Raw genomic sequence first — 6,831 nt, 5'->3', positions numbered from 1 at the left:
CAATATTCACCTAATATGGGTGCCTGGCCATAGGAACATACCGGGGGACTGCGAAGCGGATGAGTTGGCAAGGCTAGGGACTACCTTACATATTCCAGGGGAACTAGAATTTGTTGGTATGCCCCTAGCTACCTGCAAGCTCATGCTGCGAGAGAAGGCTGTTATGATGGCAAATGTTCGGTGGGAGAATTGCAAGGGTTTGCAAGCAAATATGGCCCCATTTCAACTTAAACCGCACACTAGATATGCTAATGTTCTCGAGACGTCAGATATCACTCCTGATATCTGCTATAACGGGTCGCTGCCTGATAGGCGATTTTGCAAAAACTGTTGGCGCGAAGTATAATGACTATTGTATGAGCTGTCATAATGCGGAGGAAAAAGAATCAATTAAACACCTCTTGTGTGAGTGTCCTGCATTTTGTGTAAAGCGCAAGCAACTTTTAGGAGCATATAGTTTCAGATTACTGGCGGATCTGGAAAACGTTAACTTAAGCAGTCTGCTAATGTTTTTGGAACAATCTGGTTGGTTCAACAAAGAAAAATAATCAAGAAGGTTCAGCGGTTAAAACTAGAAGTGCCCATATGTAATAGGTACTTTTAGTTAATGTGGTATCACAATGGACTGAATAGTCTAAGTGAGCCTGAATCTTAATCGGGCTGCCACTTTAACCTAACCTACCTAACCTAACCATCTGTCATTGGTATACAAACATTACCTATAAAAAATTGTAAATTGTAATGTAAATTGATCTCACTTATATGTAGATCAAAAGCCTTTGTTGTTAGCACCTTTTGTATTTATTTTCGTAGTTTATTATGATTGTAAATTTTGAAATAAATTAATAAAATCTCAATATAATCTGCCCTTTCATTTCATATTGGAATTTGGTTAGGATATTAGTAAAAAATCAAACAAAACAATTAATATGAAATTGCGACAACCAATGCAAAGTTGATCCAACATACTACCATGTAGTTACAATATTCATTTTATTCATTTTAAATCGAATATTCATTTTAAATCGAAAATGAAATTATGCGTCGTCATTTTGACGAAGGATGACTGTCCAGGGTTAATTAATTTTTTTTTTTGGGAACCAGTTTATGTTTTTCTTTGTTGTAAAAGCAATATTTAATTTCAGAGCAACTCCAGATGGATTCGAACATTGGTAAGTTTTCTTTTAAAAATTGACTTTCTTTCAACGAGAATATTTACGTTTTTATGACATTTTTGTCATCAAAATTACAGGGTTTTAATACCTTATTTTAGTATTTCTTTAATCAAATTTTTTGGAAACCAATGTAATATTTTTAATGTAAAAGGCAAATATTTAATTTCAGAATAACCCCTTAAAAATTTGGAAACATTTTTAGTACTCCTTTGCTTGTAATTTAATAGTGAATTGCTAAGGATTCTTTAACTTTCTTTTAACCCTGGACAGTCATTCTTATTTTTTGTACATTAACGTCATCCTTCGTCATTTTGACTACGACTCATTTCAAGACGCTATAATTTTCATCGTGAGCGAAAAAGTGAACCAAACTTGAATTTATTGTCTTATTCAATATGGTTTTAATTAGTATAAAATAAAAATTCATAAAACGGTGGAATTAGTATAACTTAAATTTATCATTTCCCAACTAAAATGCATTTTAAATCGAAAATTAAATTACGTGTTGTCATTTTGACGAATGATGACTGTCTATGGTTAACCAGAATATTTGGTTTTTATGCATATTATTATTTTTTTCATTAGATTTTTTGGAAACCTATTTAATAATTTTATTTAATTTAAAAAATAAATATTTAATTTCAGAGTAACCCAAATAAATTTGAACAACTTTTTATATTTCCCCTCAGCGTACAATTTAATAGAGTTTTATATTAAAACTTTGGCTTTCTTTCAACTAGAATATTTATTTTATTATATCCCTCATATTGATAACAACACAGTTTTATGAGTTTATATAGAATACTTAATTATTTCTCTAATTGTTTCAGGTACACATTTTATGAGATACGTTTTCCAAAGCAAAGTTGAATTCCTTACATCATTTGATAAAATGCCCCCAAATATGGTAAGTTACAAGCTAGAATAAAGAATTAAACAAATATGTTTCATTACATGGTGTTAATTTTTTACAATTTTCATTATTGCTTCCATTTTTCCAGCAAGATATATGAAAAAATTACCTACGATGAATAAAAAAAGGATAAGTCAAACAGCGAGTTCAAATGAACTACTCTCTGTTCCACGTGGTCATAAGAACTTTAATCATAAGTTTTTATAATAAAGTACTTTTGCTTAAAGAAAGTTTAATTTTAATGTATGAAAATTTTCATAATAGTAAAACGGTTTGTTGTTCCTTTAATTATTTAATTTCCCTGTACTGTGGAATGATTGGTTTAAAAATCGTTTAGTCGTCGACATTTTAAAGAGACTGTTAACCCATTTTTATTGTCGGGTTTCCCAAAAAATAAGCAAGTAAACCAAAATAATAATGACTTTTTATCTTGGTAGGGGTATATAAATCTTATGGTGTTGTAAAAATTAACTAAAATACAATGTTATAGATGAACTAAAATTTAAGAGAATTATAAACTAGAAAAGTTGAAAAAAATCTTAAGGGCTAAATCATGATCAATATTACTACAGTTTAGTTCATTTTGCAATAGAAAAGGGTTCACTGTTTTTTCAGTGTATCACAATCGACTGAATAGTCTAAGTGAGCCTGATACATCGGGCTGCCACCTAACCTAACCTAGATGTCATTCGTACAAACATATAGGCCATCCTTCCTGTTTACCTTAAAAATCCGAAATCGAAAGAAAATAACTGGTAAACCCACACACTGTATCCCTACCCTTTCATAACTCCGAAAAGAAACATATCGGCCATTGTCAAACTGCATCATACATTTCCAAGAAAAATATGGCTCCCCATTCCAAGAAACTCTCCCCCATACACCCCAAAAGTACTAATGTGGTCGTAAAACCTACACACTCTTCCTATCATCATTGGCAAGTTTTCACCACACCCGATATCAAAACCCCAAAAAAGGAAGGAAAATCATAGTGATAAAAAAATAAAAATTGAAATAAATATAAATTGAAAAAATAAAAAAAAAAATCTATATTGAAAAAGAAGATGAGTATCGAACCCGGACATCCGGAGCGATAATTTGACGTACTCTCCACTGGACCACTGAATTTGCATGCGAAAACTGCAACAAAATAATCGATAGCAGAGGACTCAGGCTAACAGACGATTCATACGCAAAGCTGACAAGTAGAATATCAAAATAACAATCGCTAACATTACGGTTCATGCTGCTAAGAAAATATCAGCTGTTTGCACAATTGCTCACTAAAATAGAAATATCTCAGATGCTTATGTCAATGGTAAATTTGATGTAAATGCCCAAATCTGCTATGTCCAACCTTATGAGTTGAGCGGGCCCTACGAAAACAATATGTCAGCTACTTGCGCAACTACATAGATGAAATACTTTCATCGCCTGGACGTAATATAGTTATCAATGGGATGTCAATATGTTCATCACAGCGATGAAGTACAACTCATCACCATAACGAAATATTCATCACCGGGATGAAATGTTAAGTTAGCTCATTTTTGACAAAAAATTCGTTCTCATGACGTTTATTTTACGTTTATTATTTGTTATCTAACAAATAATATGTTTGCAATAAAATTAAATTCGTTTTGTTTTGTTATTGTTGGTTTATTTTGCAATCATTATTGTTGTTTTGATCTCAGCTTAAAGAAAGAAATTAAGTGCACGAAATAAATTTCCATAAAGGGGAAAATGTAATTTTTTTATTGTTGCCTAAAATTTAACATTGTTTCATTAAGAAAATTAAGTTTTTCATTTAAAAAATAAAAACGAAAACAAATAAAAAATACAAACATGTATGGAACTAACATGGTAAATGCAACACTTGGTATGACGCAAGCCAATTTCCTATCTTCCTAAAGTTTATTGTATTTGCTTAAAACCCTGCATTGACTAACTATAAGTGTTGCTTAACCAACAGAGGAAAATTATGCTTTTCAAGTTTATTTGAGCAAACCCCTATAGACTGCAAAACGGTTGGATGGGCAGCTATTTCCGAATTACCAAATTTTTCATCAGCATCCTCTACACACTGAAAAAAAGCATGCCCGGTTCCAAAGATTTTGTCTTCTCTTTAAAAATTGTGGTATTGATTCCGAGCCAAAGAAGCGGAGAATACAAGTAAGGATACTTTTAAGACACAATTCTCTCTTAAATTTGGGTTTCGTGTATTTGCTTCTACGAAGCAAATTTTAATTTTTAGCCTTTTCAGCTTTTTTCCTTCATATGCTATCAAAGTCTTTTAAAAACGAGTTAACGACAACTTTATTTTCCAAATTAAGACTCGACATCCAGTAGAAATTGTGCTATGTGTCAAGTAAAAAACGTCTTTAAAATAAAGTGTTGAAAACCATGTCCTATTTTTGAACGATATTTTTCTTTGTAGCCAAGATGCAAAAAGGCAACAAATTTAAAGACAATTTCATTAAATTTAAAGATTTTTTTCTGAATTATGAAAGTCAAGTTGACCTTAGCCCAAACATTTTTTTTTCATGTTATGATAACCATTTTTAAGTGAAATCACTTAATTATAAGGACAATACGACTTCATTGAAAAGTTTATCGACTTTTGGACAAGGAAAAAACTTTATATTAGAGAAATGCGTCTTCTATACTAAGCAAAATTTCCATTCGTATTTTAAAGACATGAAATCTTTGACCGCACAACAATATTTTTTTCATTGTACTTATAGAAAACCCATCAACCAATTATCAGAATAAATTTGGTTAATTCACTAAACCCAAAGTAAACTACACTTGAACCTCCCGAAAAAAAGGTTTTTGATAGTCGGCTTTGCATAAAGAAATTTGCAAGCATTTCTCTTTTCCTTTTCCTTTGCCAAAGTCATTGTATTTCAAGTACCCATCAACAGCACGTCATCTCATATCTTTCCATCTTTCATTTTAAAATGCATAATTTTCAATTCAGCATTTGTCTGGTTTGCTCAAAAGAAACAAAATACATTTTTCGAATTTTCATGTTTCAATATATAAATTCAAATGTCTTCGAGCTGAAACTGATCTATTCCACAAGCGAAAAAGTCTTCGTAGTGCCCCTTCAGCCGATTTTCCAGTTCTGTCGGACGCTGAGAAGGAAAATGGTCAAAAATTATGATTCAGCAAAAAACAGTTAAAACAAACGATGAAGCCAGGATATGCTAGTTTTACCACTTCTTCCAGCATATGAAATAAAAGCAGGATTCGATATTTGTCAATAAGGGGCATATCTATCTATTAAATATTTAAAAAATTCCACAAATTTGATTATATGAAGGAATCATATATAGTTTTTTTATTAATATTTAACAAATATATAAATAGGAGACCGGACATATTCCCCAACCTCCCTTGGGGCGGTCACATCGCCCAATTTTAGTTTGGGATTTATGTCCTCCCTTATCGCGGTCAGATGTCCGCGGATGTGGGGGAGAACATAAACTAGGTTAGGTTAGGTTAAAGTGGCAGCCCGATTAAATTTCAGGCTCACTTAGACTATTCAGTCCATTGTGACATAAACTAAAAATGGGCGATTTGACCGCCCCAAGGGAGATCATAACGCTCAAAAATCATTTTGGGCGATATGTGCGGTCGCCTATAGATACATTATTTATATTAAATTATATTCAAAGGGGCATATATACATTATTTTTATTAAATTATATTCAAAGGGTCATAACACCCACATTTTTTATGGGGCTTAGGTTAGGTTAAAGTGGCAGCACTATTCAGTCCATTGTGATACCACATTAACTAAAAGTACCTATTACATAACCGCTGCACCTTCTCGATTATTTTCTTCAGTTGAACCAACCAGATTGTTCCAAAAACATTAGCAGACTGCTTAAGTTGACGTTTCCAGGTCCGCCAGTAATCTAAAGCTACTCGTATATGCCCCTAAAATTTGCTTACGCCTTACACAAAATGCAGGACACTCACACAAGAGGCGTTTAATTGATTCCTTTTCGTCCGCATCATGAAAGATATCAGGAGTGATATCTGACGTCTTGAGAACACTATGCGCTTTAAGTTTAAATGGACCATATTTGTTTGGTGTCGTTACAACCCTTCCAATTCTCCCATCGAACATTTGCCGTTTTTTATGGGGCTTATGACAAGCGTACTTTTCCTCTGTTGGTTAAGCTACACTTGTAGTTTAATCAATGCACGGTTTTAAGCTGAGATCAAAACAACAATGATGAATAAAATTAAATTAAAAAAGAAAAAAAAAAATTGCTGCCCGTACGTATAGCCAAAGATGGTTTTTGTTTACCAAATTTGTTTGGGATTTCAACTTTAAATGATTTTATTTCAATTTATGTTGTGAAATTCGGCTTAGAGAGATGGAAACAGGGTGGGTTGACGAAAGATATCAACCAGGGCTGTCAATAAAATTTCAAGAGAAATCGTCACTTTTTTTAATTTTTTTCTGACTTCTTTACTTTTCGTAATTTTTGTATAAAAAACACTATTTTTCTAAAATATTGTTATTAATTCAGTAACATTTTTATTTAAAAACAAAATATTCTGAAACTCAAGAAAAAGTCCTTTGTTTTCCAAAGCAGGTGGTTTTTTTATGATGTATCCGATAGATATGTCTATATGTGGTTATTTATTTTTGTGTACTGTACTAGATAGTAAAAGTTTCTATTGAACATTCTGAGTAAATCATTGTGGAGGAATCATGATTATTTG

At 32.1% G+C, this 6,831-nt stretch overlaps 1 long non-coding RNA gene across 1 annotated transcript; it reads left to right on the top strand.

Annotated features, from left to right (window-relative positions):
- The first annotated feature begins 1,086 nt into the window (after positions 1-1,086).
- Positions 1,087-2,384, top strand: LOC142240553 (uncharacterized). Its single transcript, XR_012723310.1, has 3 exons — positions 1,087-1,172; positions 2,006-2,082; positions 2,177-2,384. It is a non-coding gene; the product is annotated as an uncharacterized LOC142240553 (long non-coding RNA).
- Positions 2,385-6,831: the final 4,447 nt, after the last annotated feature.

The sequence above is a fragment of the Haematobia irritans genome, chromosome 1, assembly GCF_050003625.1.
Source record: "Haematobia irritans isolate KBUSLIRL chromosome 1, ASM5000362v1, whole genome shotgun sequence".
In the NCBI taxonomy this organism is placed as follows: Eukaryota; Metazoa; Arthropoda; class Insecta; order Diptera; family Muscidae; genus Haematobia; species Haematobia irritans.
This window is presented reverse-complemented; position numbering and strand designations above follow the sequence as displayed.